Source organism: Bemisia tabaci, chromosome 3 (assembly GCF_918797505.1).
Source record: "Bemisia tabaci chromosome 3, PGI_BMITA_v3".
Classification (NCBI taxonomy): domain Eukaryota; kingdom Metazoa; phylum Arthropoda; class Insecta; order Hemiptera; family Aleyrodidae; genus Bemisia; species Bemisia tabaci.
The window spans coordinates 23,142,802-23,162,377 of record NC_092795.1 but is presented as its reverse complement, the minus strand read 5'-3'; the positions used below and the strand labels follow the sequence as shown (position 1 = coordinate 23,162,377).

Sequence of the window (19,576 nt, the reverse complement as noted above, 5' to 3'; positions counted from 1 at the left end):
ATCGATGGAGATACAACTGCGGAAATATGAAATTAATGTTAGGCACATTTTTTTACAGCAACATTTTTCTCATTTTCATGAGGAGCCAAATTGGTACCTGCAGCCCGACCACAGACTTTGACTTCCATCGATATTGATAGAACTCAGTTCCATTCCAATGGGGTATTCCATTGGAATGGAACTGAGTTCTATCGATATCGATGGAAGTCAAAGTCTGTGATCGGGCTGCTGGAGGGGGGGGGGGGGGCAGCCTCTGAACCATAAATTTCGCTTACGAAACGCGTGCACTAAAGCTCCCTCTCAGACGAACGGTCAACTTTAAAAATTATAATCGCAGCGATTTTATCGGTCTACTCTCCTCGCCTCGCTCTCCATGACAGTGCAATTCTCTCAAGTTAGAAACGTTTCTGCATCTTTTTCGCAGCATTGGTACAACGCAGAAAACGCAGGCTGTCACTTTCTATGCGAGAGATGAAGATTGCAAAGGTAAGTCACATCAACGTCGCTCATAAGTGCTTTCAACGTGATGCGCGAAACTACAGCACTGATTTACGGCGGGTTTATCATGATAGTTGGCAATAGTGACAGTGATATTAGACATTTTCATCCGTAGGTGTCCACACTGCCGTGCTAAGGAAGAACGCCGTATGAGCATTCGAGAGTTGCCAAATTGTCTCCGATGAGATGTTAATTTGTAAGGAGCGTTATGCATATTTTTCCTTTGAATTTTCAGAAACTGTAGATTGAATTGCGAATGAAATTCTGAGAAAAATTGGGAGAAAAATTTCCGGAAGTTTTCCAGGAACTTCGCATTTTGTTGAAGGCAATTTGGCAATGCCTGAATGTTCATGCGGTGTTTTTCCTTAGCACGGCAGCACACCAACCGGGTTTCAATCGAGGTTTCCGCTCGGAACTAGGACTCATCGTGTGGCGCGAAGAATATGCCTCCTCACGCCAAGATGATCCCTCGTTGTCAAATTTAAGTTCCCGTGAAAGTTCATTCAAACTAAATGTTCGATCAGGGAAAAATAAACCTCAGTCCTAAATCCCGATACGTATACTTAAAAAAATTCCGTTTAAATTAACAAGAATTTTTCACAAAAACGTCCATCGCTAAAATTCTCTCTTGGGCAACCGAAATTTTTGTTACGATTACCAGAGTTCCATTTCAGAAAATCTATTATTTCAAAGAAAATCCTAGTAGCGCCGAAAATTGTTCTCCCTGTAATAGTATGATTTTCAGTTGATTCGGTACTTGGAAGAATTTCAATCCTACATGTTATATTAGGTAAAAACATTATCAAAAATGACATGATTTCAATACAAAATTATTGGTATAAATTGTGTCTCATTACAATCGTTTTATTGTGTGAATTTTTGCGAGAGGGAACAAAAGTGCAGTACAAGATCAAAAAGGTTAGATTTCACAGGCATTGAGATAATTTTTAGATAACGTTTGAAGGGTGGTAGTATCAGAAAGTTGATAATTATTGCAATAATTTCTGAATTGAATGAGGCCAGAAGATCAATTTCTTGGAAAACGCAAGCTTATAATTTTTCTAGAAAAATTTCAACAACATGCCAATCATGTTTTTTCAGATTCCAATTGCATGAAGTGCATCCCAGACAAAATGGATTAAGCGCGACTTCTTTCATCTTCAGTAAAACGCATCGAGAGTTTGAAAAGTATTTTGATGCAAAGAACACAAACCAGTCGTAGCCAGAAATTGTCCACGATTTTTCCGTGTTCGAAGACCACTAACGTAGGATTCCAAAGTTTTATGAATTCCGAATATATTAATCAGGAAACATTTTGGCTTATGGTTTCTAATAGAACCTATTTTCACCGTCGATCTTAAAAATAGCCATTTGTAACCCTAGTACCTTACCATCTCACTTTTTTACCAATTATTGGTAATTTTACCGAGACAAACTGTTGATTGAATTGCGAATGAAATTCAGAGAAAAATTACCTAAAATTAGCTTACCTAAAAACCGGTATTTTTATTGATTTTTTTCAGGTAAGAATACCTCTTTTATTGGTAATCAATTCCCGATAACTTTGCCATTTTATCTCGGTAATTCTACCACAGTCGATTAAAAATATTGGCATTTCTACCAAGGTCCAGTAAAATTACCGAGAAAGTTCAATAATTTTACCGAGATTTCTCGGTAAAATTACCAATTCCATTCATGTTAATTTTACCAAGAAAAAACTGGGATCAAATAGAACCCTGAATTCTTGGTAATTTTACCCTTTTCTTAATAAACACACAGAGATTTTTTTTTTTCAGTGTATAGTTTTTTAAACGTTGTGTCGGGAGCCGTCTACTTCGGCAACATCTCTCTTGTTCAAACTTTTTAAAAATCAGCGCTTATGAATTCCACCGCATCGTTACGACCGACCCCCCCCTCCACCCCCCTGAAGGGGGGAGGGGGGCTTGCACCGTGCTCCCTCAAGTCACCTGCACTCCGACAATGTCCCACTTTCCCCCGCTCATCACTCCTGACTCCTCGTTTAAACTGCGCCGGTATCTCACAGACATTCAAAATTCTGAACATGTGTGAGCCGTGGCTCGTGGCACGACCTCGTCAATCCATCATCCATCGAAAGAGATGCAAATCGTTCGCTATATCGATGATACGTTGCAAACTTTAAAAGCCATGTTCCCGAGATTGAAGGGAGTCGATCAAAATGGGACGTCCATGCGACTTTTAAGAGCTGCTCATCAAAAGAATAAGGACTTCTTGATCAACAAAATCGCAAACAGAGAATCGCATATCGACGGCGTATAAGTCGGCAATCGCATAACTCGGTTTGCAACGTCGCAGACTTTCTGTCCCTAGTAAAAATTGGCAGTATAATCTGTCTTCCAAAATACCATATACCAAAATACCATGCTCTCTTCTTGTGCCGTAGTATCTTGATTTATTTTGCGAGGAAAGCTCCGTACTTTTGAAGGATGCCTGTCATTCTTAATATGTTGGAGCGCCTTCAATTTCTTATGATACTGTGCAATACCTCTAGTGTGAAATAGTTGCTGCAGACGCCGTGGCACGCTGCGGCGCGGCGGGCGGGCAGAGAGCGCGAAACGCGCATTGGCGCCTACAAACCTAACAGGGATACTTCGCACGCATTGCGCAATGCGTGAAGTATCCCGGTTAGGTTTGTAGGCGCCAGTGCGTCGCCGCTCCGCTTTGTGTTAGGCTCTAATATTTAATCTCGCGGAGTCAGCGTTTTTCAACTCATGATTTTGAAATGTTTCCACATTCTGTATGGATTATTCTTATTTTAATTGATAGAAAAATATGTTTTAAAGAAAAATATAATGTGTGTTTTGTAAATATTAAGGTAGTTCCGTATAAAACTTAATGATTTCCAAAGCACACGAATTTCTACACAATTTCTTATAGCCTTTTATAGCCAATGCCGATAAAGTGTAAAGCCCAGCGATAGGAACTATAGCCCGACTGTATACTTTTTTATACCGCCAATTTTTACTAGGGGTCATATTTTATTTTTTAAACGGAAAACTACGCAACGGCAATTCTTTAAAACATGTGATTTTTCTTCTCTGTGCGAAGAAAATTCCGCAAAATATTCAAGGGATGATGTGAATTTGTTCTCCTTTAAAAGAATAACATAGAGGCGGAGATTTTTAGACACCGTAAATGAGATATTTGATTGCGGACTTACGCCGTCGATAAACAGACGACGAAACTGCAGAAATGCGTGTTCCGGTTGCGGTGTTTCAAAATCTTCGCTATTATTACATACATTAAGCCGCTTTCACAGCGCAGCCTCGCGGCCTCGCGCTCTGCGACGCCCAATCGTCATTGCCCCCTAACCTCCCAGAGATCATTATGGCATCTTCTGATCTCCTCCTCCACCCCTTGTCACCAACCCAGGCGTTAATTTTTGTTCGACATTCGAACAAAACTTTCGCTATTTGAGTTTTTCCGACGAGTCTTTCGATGACGAGCTTTGGATCGAATCTTGTCGCAATATTCCTTTTGGAACCCCATCCCTGTATGGATATTGTGATTTTCAACGTAGGCAAAGGGATCAAGAGTCGATGTCGAGAATAACAGCGGCACGAGACATTCAAGAGCCTGGACGAGGGGGAGGAAATGAGGGTGTAGGATGAGGGGGAGGAAATGGGGGTGTGGGATGAAGGGGGGTGGCTTACTCACAAGCGAGAAACGACTTTATGACGAGGACCTGACTTCGATTAGCGAGTAAGCTACCAAGCCGCAGACCTCATTAGACGGATCCGCCGTCTTAATCCGTTAAGTCTTTCGCTAGATTTCCGACTCCTACAAAGATGTCAAATTTTATGTCGGGATCCGGTAAGTTGAAGAATAGATCAAAGTTCAGAAATTTTTAAAGTCTTAGGTATTTTGGGTACTCATCAACATTATTCCGAATATGAAGGGTAGAATTCAAGAGTGAAACTGGGTCCGGCGTCAGATGCTTTTTGCTTCGCTACGGAAAAACCGCCTTACGAACATTCGGACGTCGACAGATTATTCCTGACAAAACAGAAATTGTCTACACACAGAAATAAGACCTCCTCACGTTGAATTCTTCATAGAATTTGGTTCGCAATGAAATCTAGCGTAATTGAAAATTTCGATGAAAAATGCTCGTAATATTTTGTTTTACAATGCATATCTAATTCACGGACATTTTTGAAAGTTTGAATGATTCATGACGTTATTTTCGCATTCACAGAGAGGTAGTTCTCAGTCAGTGAACATTTAACGGCTGGAGAAGTTTTGGCGCATGAACTATGATTCACCTCCTTTCTTCAAATGGTCGTACTCTTCAAAATTCACGATTATACATTTGACGGCGCGCGGCGTAAGCATGTTGAAAGAAATAAGTGATCGATTAGTGGCAGTATCTCTACCTCAACATCACAATTTTAGGAGGTATCTAGTCACGAACCTTAATTTTTAGGCGCCGTTTGCACTTGTTTCAGGAGTCGCGGAGAACAACTCATAACGTAAAACATTTTTCAGAGCAAGGTCAAAACAGAAATTAATACTGCAAAGAATATTTTTGTATTTTCCTTTGGAATTCGGTGGATTAGGACAGCAACGATGGCCATCTTGTGAGGGTAAACTTTGAAGAAAGCCAGGAAGCTTTGTAAATCAACATCAGTTTTTATACCCACAACTACAACTTACAGGACAAACCCAATTTAGCCCATCACGACGGAGAGCAGGATACCTTGGACATTCATAAGTCTGTAATTTTGTAATGATGCAAAATTTACGGATTCCTTTGGTTCCTTGGACTGTTATTCGAAGGGACCTGATATTTTTCCTATAAGTTCCAAACATTATTGACTTTGGTCGTTGTAAATTTCGTTAAAGTCTTCTTTCCTTTCTGTCTCTTGGAACGAGCTTCCTCCGCGAAAGTTGCAGGCCCCTTCGACGGAGACAATACGGTTCCATGAGGTTGCCAATACGTGCCAAACGCTTTTAATTTATTAATTGACACACTTACCAAAATGCTATTTTCCTTGTAAGTCTGGCACGTGTGCAGATGCATCCTCGTTGGGTCGAACCGCATCGTTGAGTCGGCCGCCGCTGTTAACCCATAATTTTATGCGGCTTAATTTAATTTTGTCTGAATTATCGTGTAGTCGTCTAGGTCTCAATCTTGGTAAGAACTCTGTCCTGAAAAGCAGTAAAAGCTTAACTGCAGTGAAATTCCAATGTTGATACGTGACTTTTACTTTGGGCGTCGGAAGTGTGAACTGGGAGCCGGCTTCTTCAGAGCGTTTGGAACCGCCTTGGCCTCACGTTATAATCAAGCTGCCAGGATCGAGACATAACTTTTTTTAAACAACCATACCTCGATTCTTACGGTACGTCACGGGTGTAGGTGAGGGACTGAATGTATAAGATAAGGGGGCATATATACGTTTAGGGGCTGCTGGAAATACAAGCCAAACTCAACATGCACAGCAAAATGGGACTCTTTCATATTTTACCTTTTTCATCATCTATTTTTAGCGCTTTCTAAAAGTTTTCAGCCCACGGTGTCCAATTCATGAATCCTCAGCCTTAGTGATTCGTGATTTTGCTTTGACTCCATCCGTTTTCTTAAGACTTAGTAGGTTTCAGCGTCTATCGCACAAAAATAACTCTTTCCCGTGATCTGGAAGAGGTTGAAGTTCGCCGATTATGACGAGAGCTATTAATTTATAAAATAAAAGCTCCCTCAATGTAATTTTTTTCCAGCCAATAATTAATTTGCCGCCGCAGGGGAAGAATGGTTTCATTTTGCTGCATCAAGATTTTTGATTCAAGACTAACTTGAACGATGTAGGTATATCAATGCGGTTATAAATCTATCATCTGGAGTGCTCTTCTACTTGTGGGCATCTAAAATCTAGACATTTTCATGGAAATTTTGAAGATATTCCTCGCGAAAAATATTCTGAAGCACAATTAGCGACCCCCGGCTGCGTAAATAAAATATTTAACTCTTTAAGTGCCAAACAGCGTTACGCCGCGGGCGGTGTCGGCACTTCACGAAGCGTTCCTGTCTCTGTAAAAGAAAAGAATTCGCAATGGCAATTAAACCCGCCCACGTTCACGATACAATTTGCACCCAACAGACTGGAATTCTATTCTCCTCTCTCTGTTCATTATGTCTCCTCTTTAAAATAGTTAAATAGAAACTGTGCATGCGAGTAAATACTTAATTTCAACAACAGGGTGCTAGAATAATGCTGAGCCCACACGGAAAAAAAAACCTCGTGCGTGGGACCTGAAGTCTAGGTCATATGGATCTCTGAAGTTTACGGATTGAGCGTCTAAATACTTTAGATCTAGCTGTCGAGGTTCGGATCACACATTTGAAACTTCAGTTCTTACATCTGAAATACTTCAGGTGTGAGAACCGAAGTTTTTCGGATGTGAGAACCGAAGTTTTTCGGGTGTGAGAAGCGAAGTTTTTCGGATGTGAGAACCTCAACTTCAGATGTAAGAACTGAAGTTTCACATGTGTGATCCTCGACAGCTAGATCTAAGGTGTTCAGATGCTCAATCCGAAAACTTCAGAGATCCATATGACCTAAACTTCGGGTCCCACGCACGAAGTTTTTTTCTCCGTGCACACCGTGAAGAAGCAAAAAATAGCAAAAATTCGTATTAATTAAATTTACCAAATAAAAGCTTTCTTCCTCAGTCGTGCACTGAAACTCTTCAATGTTCATTTAGTATCTTTGATTTTCTTGTGAAAAAAATAAATTACAAGATAAAATTAGGCAACGCCTGGTGTAGTTACGTTCAGTGGCGTGGCGTAAATTACAATGTATTGATTGTTATGTCATTTAAACCTATGGTAAAGAATCGATTATTAAGGTGTTCGCTGCGAACACCTAAAGAATCGATTATTAAGGTGTTCGCTGCGAACACTCTGTTTGTCGATTGATTTCCATAGGTTTAAAAGGCATAACAATCGATATATCGCAATTCACGCCACGCCACTGACTGGTTGGATCCGTTCAGTTTCACTGTTTTGATCTAGGCCAGTGCACCGTGCTCATGCCAGGCGGTTCTTTCACTTGAAGGTCGCGAGCCGATTTTTTAGAGCGGCGCTTCCGAAGCGTGTTTCAAGTTTGTGTCGTTGGTGCTGCATTATAAGTGTTTTTTGTGTCTTTGAAAACTTTTTTGTTTGCAACGTTGCAAGGTGGTGTAAAATTTGTCCCTCCTCCTGCAACCTACGTCAAAGGGTCCCCTCGTAAAGAAGGGGCACTCATTATTACAACTGCGTCAAAATCAGAGCGCCCTCCCCCGCGCCGCAACTTCCTCCTCCGCCCCATTGTTGCCAGATTGTGTTGAATAAAATTAGCACTTTCCCCATTCCGTCGTTTGCCGGACGATGGAGCGTAACTCCAATCCAAGGTTACAAAATTGACTCATTGTCAAACAATTCAATTTTTTGAAAGAGTACTGGTGAAATCTTTGTACAAATTCTTCTGATTTTTGTCTAGAATCAGAGGTAAAATCTGTGAAGTTATGATTTAGAAAAGCTCCTAATTTACCTGATTAAAATAAAATAAAATTGGCGAAGGGAAATGTGGCAACATTGCTATTTACTTAGGTTCTTTCGTAAGGAAACTAGAGTACCTGTATACGGGACTACGAAAGAGTACTGTCATCACAATCCTTTTACTACAGAAAAAGTGTGCCGCTCTCTGATTGGTCGGCTATCATGGAGCCCCAAAATTGGCCAGATGTAAACAAACCCCAGCCCCTTCGCTCCTAGTTTGGCCAAATGTAAACAAATAAGATGGTGACGAGTTTCTACAAAGTTCTATATTGGGCCAACTTTGGAGCTCCACGATAGCCTAAAACTGATGAACCAATCAGAGAGCGGCACAGAGGTGCACTGAAAAAAAAAACTCCGGCCGTGGGAGCCGCAATTACGGGCTATATATATATAGCCATACCGTCCGTTCCGGGCTCAAAGGCCGAAAATTCCGGCTGCTGGAGGCGTAGCTTCGATTGCTCCAGGTTCAGAGGCCAAAGCTACGGCTCCAGCAGCCGGAATCTTCGGTCTTTGAGCCCGGAACAGACGGTATGTCTATATGTATAGCCCGTAATTGCAGCTCCCGCGGCCGGAGTTTTTTTTCCAGTGTGGCAATACCAGGTACCCCATGGGAAACGACAATTTAAACAATTGCAAAATATCCATATTTCCGCACGACCTGGCAACCTTGCTCCACCCACGCCCCCTACCCTGATACCCCCAACTCCCGCCTCGGCCCTCATCCCCACTCGAGATAAAAGATACTTCTTAGGTAGGTGGCGCGGGAGGCCCGAACCCGAACGCAGCTCAAAGTCGGGAACCGGAATCGAGAGGGAAACAAACGACGATTGCATACGGGGAAAAAAGTTAATTAAAAAGTTAATTAAAAGCGTCGGGCGCGAAATATCAAAGGAGCAGGGGTTAAGAGGCGCCGGGGCCGGGTCGTCGGAGTTCGACTCCGCGGAGGAAATCTGGAGCCGAGAATTTCGGAGCGGGAAGGAATCCTTGACCAAGATTCAGGCTGAGGCTCCCGAGGACAATTAAACAAAAACGAGAACCGGGTGAAAGAGAGGAGAGGACGCCTCTGTTACTTCATTTCGAGAGTGAAAGCGCCGCGCGGGGCTCGACGGAAATGGAAAACAGAACAGCTCCCGTGAAACAGAAAACATTCGATCAACAGTCAATGAGAACGGCCCCGGATTTTAAGTCGAGTGAAAAAGTCGAAGTGGTCCGCTGAGTCCAGTCAGCGAGGGGTCAAGATTTGGAGCCTCTTTCATATGCTACCGTGCTAAAGGTTCAGTTCCACGATCAAATTGAGCCACCAAACTGAAGCTCTGATTGGTGGAAAAAGACCTGAGGTCAGTCAATGAGAGCGGCCCCGGATTTTATGTCGAGTGAAAAAGTCGGAGTAGTCCACTCTGAGTACAGCCAGTGAGAGGTCAAGATTTGGAGCCTCTATCATATGCTACCGTGCTAAAGGTTCAGTTCCACGATCAAATTGAGTCGTCAAACTGAAGCTCTGATTGGTGGAAAAAGACCTGAGGTGAGGATGCGACCAATGAGAGGCCCAATTTGATGGCTCAATTTGATCATGTAACTGGACCTTAAGGTAGAACGCTGTATGAGCCATCAAGTGTTGCCAAATTTCGTCCGGCGAATCTCGAATTTCTGGAAAAATTTGGGAATATTTCTCTTCAGATTTTTTGGAGGATTTCGTTTGTAATTCGATGTAAAAAGTTTGAAAATGTCAATGAAAAATATTCATAACTTTCTTCAAAAATAAATATTTTCTGAGAGGAAATTTGGCAACACTCGAATGCTCATACGGCGTTTTTCCATCAAGCGTTGCCAAATTTTATCCGGCAAATTTCAAATTTTCCAGAAAAATTTGTGAATATTTCTCTGCAGATTTTTTCGAGGATTTCGTTCGTAATTCGATATAAGAAGTTTGAAAATGTCAATGAAAAATATTCAGAACTCGCTTCAAAAAGAAATATTTTGTGAGAGGAAATCTGGCAACACTCGATGTAGCGATTCTAAAATTAATTTTGTGGACAGTCTTTTTTAATCGGTCGATCACAGGATCGACGGGCGAGTACCTTCTTTAGACACATTTAACCCGTGGCAGCCCAATGTTGTATTTTTTAAACAGAAAACTGAACAACACGACGCCGTAGAACAAGCCATGAATGTGTCCTAGATTATGAAGAATATACACAGAAAATTTCAGGTTTGAGAGTGACTTAATTTCGAGAGTGAAAGCGGACGCGGGCCTCAACGGAAATGGAAAACAGCTCCCGTGGATCTGAATCAAGAGTCAGTGCGGTACGGCCCCCGATTTGACTCGGAATGAAAAAGTCGTATTAGTCAAGTCAATAAATAGCTGAGTTGAGGATACTGATTCTGGGCACTGTTTCTTCCGGACAGATCCAGAGAGTCAACCTACCTACGATGAACGCTGTTTTCATTCCTCTCAGATTGCACTTTTTTTTATCGGAATTATAACAACATGACGCCTCGGAAGATTTTGTGAATTATTATAAATGGTGTACTCATTAAATCTCATATCGACGGTGTAGGTCGGCAATCACATAATTCGGTTTGTTACGTCGCAGACCTCCTGTCATACTTTATTTTTTAACAGTGGCGTGGCGTGCTTTGCGATATATCGATTGATCTGCCATTTAAATATATGGAAAAGAATCGATTATCAAGGTGTGCGCTGCGAACACCTTGATGATCGATTCTTTACTACAGCTTCAAATAGAGAAGTATCGATGATCGATCTTTCACGCCTCGCTACTGTTTTTAAACGGAAAACTACCCAACGGCAATTCTTTTAAACTGCCTGATTTTTCTTCTCTGTGCGAAGAAAATTCTGCGTAAACTTCAAGGAATGATGTCAATTTGTTCTCCTTTAAAAAAATAACATAGAGGTGAAGATAATTTTGTTTGCGATTTCTCATAAAGTTCCTGACAATTTAAAGGACAAATATTCATAACTTCCTTCAAATATACACCTTATATCGAGGGAAACTTGAAAACTCCCGAGTGTTCATGCGGCAATCTTCCATAGCATGGCAGTGTAGTCGTGGCGCCACGCAGAATTCTAAATTATTGTGGATAGGATCTAAACCAATGACAATGTAGGGTGTCTTAAAATTAAGCGCTAAGCCAACAGAGCCGACCGCACTGTGTTTGGCGCAATGCGTGAAGTATTCACACGGTCTTGTAGGCGCTAACACGGAAGTCGAGCCGACCGAGCCGACCGAGCCGACCCAGCCGACCGTACCGTGTTTAGCGCAATGCGTGAGGTATTCACTCAGTCTTGCAGGCGCTATTACGGATTACACGCTCACCGCACTGTGTTTGGCGCTCTTTTTGAAACGGGCGGAGTTACATATTTTTAAACTTGATTGGTTGTTTGTGCCGATGTGCAAATGCCAAAACCCCATCACAAGGCAAAAAATCGTAAGTCAAAAAAATAAAAAGCACTTGATACTAAGATGGAGTTTTTGCGCACACTGAATGGATTATTATCATTTAAAACGTGCTACGTATAATCCAACTAATTTTCTTCTCTTGGTTTACATATCGACGGTGTAAGTCGGCAATCACATAACTCGGTTTGCGACGTCGCAGACTTTCTGTCATACTTTATCTTTTAAACGGAAAGCTACTCAAAGGCAATTCTTTAAAACACGTAATTTTTCTTCTCTGTGCGAAGAAAATTCCGCAAAATCTTCAAGGGATGATGTCAATTTGTTCTCCTTTCAAAAATAACATAGAGGCGGAGATTTTCAGACACCGTAAACGAAATATGTGATTGTGGACTTACGCCGTCGATATACCTAATTATTGCTTCGATTTCATGTAAATGTAATAAGCTTCCTCTCGTCATTTCAACCTGATAGGCAACTAATTATACTCTTTTGAGCTGATTTTGACAATGCAAGAAATTGGAGGCGAACGCATAATGTTCCCTTGCACAGAACATGTTATGAGCAACAGAGCTTGGTTTCCAATTGAGCAGATGAGTGGAAATACCCTTTATACTTGTCGAAAAATTACAAAAAAGTACGACGAAAAATAACGCGTTTTAATTTACGGACCGGCAACGTTGATGAATCGATTAGCGTCTCCTTAAAGACGCTTGATGATGTATGAATATGACCGCTACATGTGAGTTCAAGATTGCCGTATGAGGCTAGGTTGATACATGAACTGCGGCTGTTGAAATGAAATTTCGATTTATCATGGAAATTGGCGACAACGATAATGAGATACGTGCCAAGCATAACTGTTTTTGCGAATCTAGAAACTTCATCTTCGCGTTTTCGGGTCTAGTGCAATTCCACGCGAATGCTGACAGCTTGTACTTGAAACGGAAAAATGGTGATTTTGGTAAAACATGATTTAAACTTAGCTGTGACGGACGTTAATAGTCATTATGGAAGAAGGAAAGTAGAGAAAAATACGGAAAGAACGACGTATAACCAAAAATTTCACGGAATAACCAGGGAACACCATAGGGAAACACACGGAAAAACCGCCTTATTTTAACCTCAAAACTCCGATTTTCTTTGCGGACCGTTACACTGTCGAGCTAAGGAAGAACGCCGGATGAACATTCGAGAGTTGCCAAATCTCCTCCTATAAAATGTTTACTTATCAGGAAAATTACGAGTATCAATATTTTCCCTTGCAATGTTCATATTTTTTGGATTTTGGATCAAATTACAAACAAAATTACCTGAGAAATTCGAAAAAAATACGCACAAATTTCCTGAAAATTGTTGATTTGTCAAGGAAATTTTGGCAATGCCTGGAGGCTCATACGGCATTTTTCTTTAGCACAAGAGTATACCATCCTTTGAGCTAACTCCCACTTTAACGAAAAGTGAAAACTATCATTTCTCTTGCGTCATAAAGCGACCTGAAGTGCACGGAATCAATCTTGAGTTGCCTAACTTTTATTGAGCATTATTAACCCAATTGTTTTTCTTATAGTGGCGCTCGTGTAACTAGCCAACAGAAATAGAGCAATCGAAAACGGCGCCTCCGAAATAAATCTTATTAAATCAGAAAAGCGACAGTCATATTTTCCTTATGGCTCGTGAGTGTTATGAAGATATGCTGCATTGCCAGATTTGCTGGTTGCTCGCATTAGATACACAACTGCACATAAGCTTTCAATCGTTTAAACAAAAGATATGGTATGAGAGGATTTTTGCAAAATCGTTCGGTTTGTATCAATACAAAATTGGTCGATTTGTATCATTACGAATTGCTTCTATGTTTACGTGCGACTGTACGTACATTTGAGATATTAGGTCCATTGAAAAAATGACGGAAAGTTGGAATGTTTATACAATGATCAATTCGCTGAAATTTGTCTTAACCAGCGTTCATGAATGAACGTTTTTCTGCTATTCCCTTCTCCCTTTCAAAAGAAAGATTGAAAGTGGGAATATCATGCTAGAAACATTCACATATTCATTACACATTCGAGGAGACTGCGAATTGACGGAGAATTTAAATACTCGTTCGGACAATGGGATCCGGAAGTTTTAATTTACTCTGAAATTTTCAATCATAAGAAAGAAAAGAATCTTTTAGAGGATCTTTCATCATTTACGACCAAAATATATTCATTGGCCTACTTCAAAATATGGTTACATGGATTTTAAAGTCCTATCAAAATCTCTTCAGAGATTCACTGTTACACTTTTGACACATTTCCTTAAAAAAATTCAAGCTATTGAAATTCTGTAATATAAATTAAGGAAAAGTTCAAAAGTGAAGGTGTAGCATCATTCCGATAAAATAACGTAAAGAAGCGGTAGGCATTATAATCGTGCAATTACCTTTTTTGCGTTAATCCGATTGCGTATTTTGTAGGTATTACTATTATTTTTTTTTTAAAAAAAAACACTGCTCCTCTACTATTAGTCCACGTTCTCCGGCACTCTGTAACAGAAAATTTTAAAATACATTTAAATTTATTGAAAATAAAATTGAAACATGTGTAACAGGGTGAGGATTTTATCCATGGTATTTTTCACAGGGATTACCAAACAGATGTTTCCTCCCCATTTGGATGTTAAATAAATAAGTTTTTCCAGATAATTGGAAACTATCATTCAAGGAAAAATAAACTCTTTGATCCACAAAGACTCATCAGCATAATTTAAAAAGTGGATAAACCATTGTGCTATACTGAATAAAAACATTTAAATATTCGGGCGCTGAAAATTAAAAAGAGACATATAGATTTAGGCTTGATGAGTTAAGTATGTGTTGCGTTTGCGTTGCATCTAATTAAAGCTTTTACCCATCGCATGCATAATTCAGCAATTGTTAAACGCTCGCGGATAGGCCGTAATAACTAGAGTAAGATGAAAGGGAAAACTGATCGTTTCGCGGTTTTTTTCAAAGTGTGGGATCTAGCACGCGTTTCATGGTCAATTGAGTCGAATAAAAAATAGTTGTCAGCTTTGTCCAAAATATTTCAATTTTTCTAACCCTGTCCGCTACTCGCTTTTTATGAAGGAGGCAACTTCCTTTCTTGCATTTTACATTTTAAAAACAATGCCTCTACGAAAAATTGTTTTGGTCTGTTGCTAAATTTAAATTTTTTATTTATTATCAATCACAAAGGCTTACAATTAGTAAGAAAACAAAAGCAATTGTCAACAATCGTAAATTTTCAAATAATTTATCGCGAGTTAGATTATGAAAAAAAAAAAAAAAAAAAACACGAGTTATGAATCCTCGAATAGAAAACTATTTGCCGCACGAAGGTTTTCTGGCCGATCTCGAAAATTGAAGGCAAAATGGCGATATGCGTAACATCCGTACTCAATTTCCGATAATTCTGCTCCCTCTAAATTTTTAGTCGAGAAATGTTAATTTATTTGCTCACGCGCGGGGAAAAGACTTCGGTTTTCCAGAGATTAACCGAACAGTTTTCGGTCACAGAAAGCAGATTTTTGTTTAGACGACCAAAATCTTCAGAGAGGAACACGAATTGCTATTGCCAAATGTTCTGTTCCCAGCACTGAAAACTTCGCAGATACCCGGACAGAAAACTTCAGTGGTACATAATATGATTTGAAGTTTTTGTCCTCCATACAGTAGTGAATCTTTGAGAAAAAACTTATCAGTTCTTTTGTTAATTACGAGAAATAAGAAATTCAGTTTGAGAAAGTAATAATTCCAATAAGTATTGGATTATTATAGTCTAGATCAAGAATATCGCGTGCGAATCGGCAGCCCCGTGATATTCTCGCGGCGCTGGCGGTGTGAGCCACGGATTAGCACCTCCTGAGGCATCGCGGCTGATTTTCGCTGATTGTGTGAATTCGTCTTACACGCAATCTGACTGGCACGTTACACTGATCGAAATTTCACTTTCTTTTGTTTTTAATACTCATCGTTCATTTCCACCTGGCCTGTTGGTCTAGTCGTATGATTCTCGCTTAGGGTGCGAGAGGTCCCGGGTTCAATTCCCGGACAGGCCCTTAAATTTTTGAAGGAACTACAAAGCAGTGGCAGTCATGTGGCGATGTCGGGCGGATGGTGTCTGTTGAAGACACCTTTCGGAGCTGAAGTGAACACAGCGAGTTTTCTCTTGAAAATTTTGTAAGGAAGAAAGAAAGAAAAAACAAGCAGTGAACTCCAACACAATGTGTTTGATAAGGCGCGTCATTAACTCGCACATATCAACCCCTTTAGTTTTCATTTACAGAGATTTCAAAATAGGCAAACAGCACAACAAGAGAATTCACGATCCAACACTGCGAGGTCAAAGACGCACCTTGACGAGACCGTGTATCGTGAAAGTAGGAAGCTATTCGATCGAATTTAAGTTTTTTGATCTGCCTCAAGCAAAATCTTATCAGATTCTTGAAGAAAAGTGCTACGGAATAATTTAAGCGAAGAAAGGAAAAATTCTGTCGAACTCCTAGAAGATAAAGTCGATTTAAAGGTATTTTGGGGCTAAAATACCCAAATCACCGGTAGTAAAAATCCCGTTATATTATTGAAAAGAAATTAACTCGATATAAATGCAATTGCATTATAATAGTCTTGATTTTGTTATTTTAAACGTATTTCCATGCAAAGAAGTTCAACCATGTCGTTGCTTTATTCATTCATGAATTGAAAGTAAGCAATCTACATCCCGAAAATCTACTGATTTGCCGTAAAAAATTGCAGAAACTTGATATACCAGGTCGATGCACCCACTCGTTGAATTTACCAACCAATTTTGTGAGTGCAAATGTGTAAGAATCAATATGCTATAGTCATTTTGGGTGCATTTATTTTTCATGAAACAATAATAATTTCAATCCCGAAAAACCATCAATTTTCCGTATAAAATCGAAAAAATCAAAATATGTCAACTCCCCGACGTGAAAATTAGATTCTACGTATGTAAATACTTATGTATCGATATGCTGAATAGAAACTAGGTGTGGATAGTCAGAAGCCCGCGGCAACATTAATTCAACAGAAAAACTGTAAAAATTAGATCGGATTTTAGCCGCTTTGCCCGCCTCTCCTCGTTACTTACAACAAACCGTTCTTATACTCATCTCAAAATTTTTCTCAGAGCTTTGGGTTATTATTAGCTTCCATTTAAACTCCGGTTCGATGGCCGAATCGGCTGCCAAAAAAGCAAGCCACTGTTGAAGGGTTCTATGGAGAAATTCGTGATATTATCGGCTCTCAGGAAATCACCCATGGCTAAAATTGGTGGTATAAATGTTTAAGTGCTTAAAATAATCGTATTCAAGAAACTAAGGAATTAAACTATGGAGTCAATTTCTTTTTAATAATATAACGAATTTACTACGGTGATTTAGCTATTATAGCCCCAGAATACTTTTAAAGCGCCTTTGCGTTCCAGAATCTCGACGGAATTTTTTTTTTTTTTTTTTTTTTTTTTTTTTTTTTTTTTTTTTTGGCTTAAACGATTCAAGAAACATTGTAGTTAAAAATATAAAGATTTTTCGATTTGGACGTATAAAAAATGTTTAACTCGTTCAGGCACACCGTGTATTGTATGGAGTACTGCTGTTATTCGACCGTTGTCTTCAGGTCAAAATTCTTACAAAGAAGCCCCTTGCAAGAGGCGAATTTTTTGTAATTTCTCCCAGTTTTTTCAGCGTTAGGTATGTAAATGAATTGCTTGTCAAATTTTGAGGTCAATTATATTTAATTGTAATTTATACTGTCTTTTTTTCCCCTTCATTTTATTTTTCGTATCGAGGAGTCGAGGTTTTGTTGATTTCTTCGGATTTCGATTACTGTAACTTCTCTTCTATTCGGCCGATTTTTATGAATGAGGTCTCTTTTTATCTGTGTTTTAACGGAGAGTAAGGAAAAAATTGATAAATACATGCGAAACAATTTTTTTTGAAAATTGGATGAATCCTAGCGTGACGGTGAAATGGTTAATGAAGCGTGAGTAATTGGGGTACGGGTATCGGCCGCGTTGGGACCCAAGGCGACCCAAGGCGGCCCAAGGCCATTGTTCTTCGTGACGCCGACGCAGTGATCAGGAGCGTGGGGACGAGAGGGCTGAGTGGACTCCTGTATGAGCCACGTTTAGCAAATGGTCTAATGAGTCTCGAGGCTCATCACAGATTGCACTTACCACTATCCTGCTGGCCCCGGCTATCAGAGCAAGGAGTACCAACTTTTGAAAAGGATAACAGTGGTGTGGAGATATGACAAAGCAACGTTGTGAACAAAACTGAGTGAGTGAAATTCTCATTCAAGGAGTGCCGAACTGGTCAGCCATCCTCGAATCAGTTCGCTTGCTTCCGCTTATATATGCATATTTTAAATCAGCGCGCCCTACTCTTAGGCTTTTTTTAAAAAAACCAAGTAACGTAGACTCTTGGTATTCACTGCACATAAACTAGCGAGCCCCAGAATGAGAAACAACTTTAAATCATAATTATTGACGGATAAATAAACTTTTTACACGCTTTGGAAAATCTCAGAAGTTCGCGGTAGTCACTTTTCGGTAAGGAACTAAGGGACTCGGTTATTGTATCGAGCAGGGTTCGAAACGATCGCAAAGGCGGTATACTACGTATACGCGCCAAAAATCATTTACATCGAATTTTAATCAGTTTTAACACGAATTTGTGAGGGTCCAACATTGGCAAACTTCATCTCTTTTATTTTAGTTTTTATTTGCTTTATTTTTTGGTCTCAAGATGTTCATTTTTGAGGACCGTACATTCTCGATGAAGGTTGATAGTGAGCACCGTATCACCCACGCTTCATCAAACAATCGAAATATTTTCCTCGGTGCAGTTTTTTCTGATGCAGATCATATAAGAAAAAGAAAAAAAAAACAGTTCGTTATCGTTACTGTATTGAAATATGAAATGTGATTAGAGTTAAAATGAGTCTGCAGACATGTAAAGTTTTCTGGAGTCCTCTTGTGGTTAGAATTAAGATCTATGGAGTCCATCTCTGATTAGCTCCCGATTTTTCGTATCCAACTGGCTTTTGTAACCAGTGTCATACAGAAACAAATCAAGCCATCTAATAGACAAGGTCAGGAACTTTTATTTCAAATAGCAGCGGTTCATGGGTATTTAATGGCAGGGGTGAGCTCTGATTAGCCAACTTAGCGAATAGTCATGACATCAAATACCTGCGGGTCGATGGTATTTGAAAGAAAAGTTTCTGACCTTGTCCATTTGATGACTTTGATGGTGTGACAGTCAATTACGATATCACGAAGGATCGAAAAATTTACAATTTTTGAACCAGTTACAAAGATTAGAAACTGACACGAACCAGAAAACCATGAATACGACAGAAAATAGTCGGAGGGAGGGAAGGGGGAGGATGGGGGAACGGACTGTGGGATGAGGTTGATCAAAAATCATGAAAAAACTTTACCAACTTTAAAATTGGTCCGACCTTTTGTGAGATCAGAATTAGGGATGTTGCAACTCTCTCAATGAGGGAACTCCAGAGGTAGGCTCGTGCTTTATTTTGACAGGTGGAAACTTCGGACTACCCACTACTCTCTCAGAAACTTATCTCCTGATACAAAAATCTCTTACATGATTAATGGTTTAAAGAAATATGACTCCAGATTGTTCCTAGCTCCTTTGTTACCCCGTTGTTTTGAGGCGGCGTGCACGGACCTAACCTAAGACTCTCTAATAAACAATCAGAAGAAAGTCCCGGCAAATGGGATAGGATACGAAATCGGCTATCGCGCTAATCTCCTCGGATATTAATGTCGCATGTGACTCACTCGGCTGGAGAAGCACCGCGACAATGCGACAGAGCCGGCCCGCGCGAAAGTTTGATTCATTTACTCGAAATGTGATCGCGAGGGGCAGGTCGAACCGTACTGGCCGCGCGCTCTGCCGGCCCAAAAGTGCAAAATGCACGGGGGACCTGGGCAGCACGAGGATAATAGCATTGTAGGGCTCAGTTCATGAGACAGATACGTCTTTTTTGATCAAGCGGGCTCGAAAT

The 19,576-nt window shown here is 40.1% G+C and overlaps 1 protein-coding gene and 1 non-coding gene across 2 annotated transcripts in view; one reads left to right on the top strand and one right to left on the bottom strand.

Moving 5' to 3' along the window:
• Positions 1-19,576, bottom strand: part of LOC109029941 (uncharacterized) — an 89,868-nt gene that overhangs the window by 23,818 nt on the left and 46,474 nt on the right. Inside the window, exon 2 of the mRNA XM_072298035.1 lies at positions 13,921-14,023. The gene's annotated coding sequence lies outside the window, so the exon portion shown is untranslated. The remainder of the gene's footprint in view (positions 1-13,920; positions 14,024-19,576) is intronic.
• TRNAP-AGG (transfer RNA proline (anticodon AGG)) lies at positions 15,505-15,576 on the top strand. The gene has a single exon. It is a non-coding gene; the product is annotated as a tRNA-Pro (tRNA).